This window comes from Cystoisospora suis (assembly GCF_002600585.1).
Source record: "Cystoisospora suis strain Wien I chromosome Unknown contig_1346, whole genome shotgun sequence".
Taxonomy (NCBI): Eukaryota; Apicomplexa; class Conoidasida; order Eucoccidiorida; family Sarcocystidae; genus Cystoisospora; species Cystoisospora suis.
In genome coordinates this window covers 21,393-21,788 of record NW_027154146.1, presented here as the reverse complement: position 1 = coordinate 21,788, position 396 = coordinate 21,393, and positions in this window count along the sequence as shown.

The window sequence follows — 396 nt, the reverse complement described above, 5'->3', positions numbered from 1 at the left end:
CTTCTTCTTTTCTCTTCATCTTTCAGCGGCATAAGACAGCCGAGGTGTCTATCTTTTCTCCTTCTTGTTAGCTGCATGCAATACACCACAATCGAAATTCCTGTAGATGGGACAGAGAGATGTGGACAACGACGGCTGCTCTTTTTTATCTCTTTCTCCTAGAGAAGAAGGTCTTCTTCTTGAGCTGGTCTCTCCCCCCTCTCTGTTCGAGAGACACGAAGGAGTAGAAAAATCTTCTCTTCAGCAATCCTTCTTCTTCTGTTCAAAAGGCAGACTCGCAGCATCTGTTCTATCAGTACAAGTAAAAGGAGAAATACAAGTCATACTAGTACTAGTAGGACAAGTAGAAGTGGCAATAGTAGTACTAGCAGTAGTAGTAGTAGACATAGTCGTATT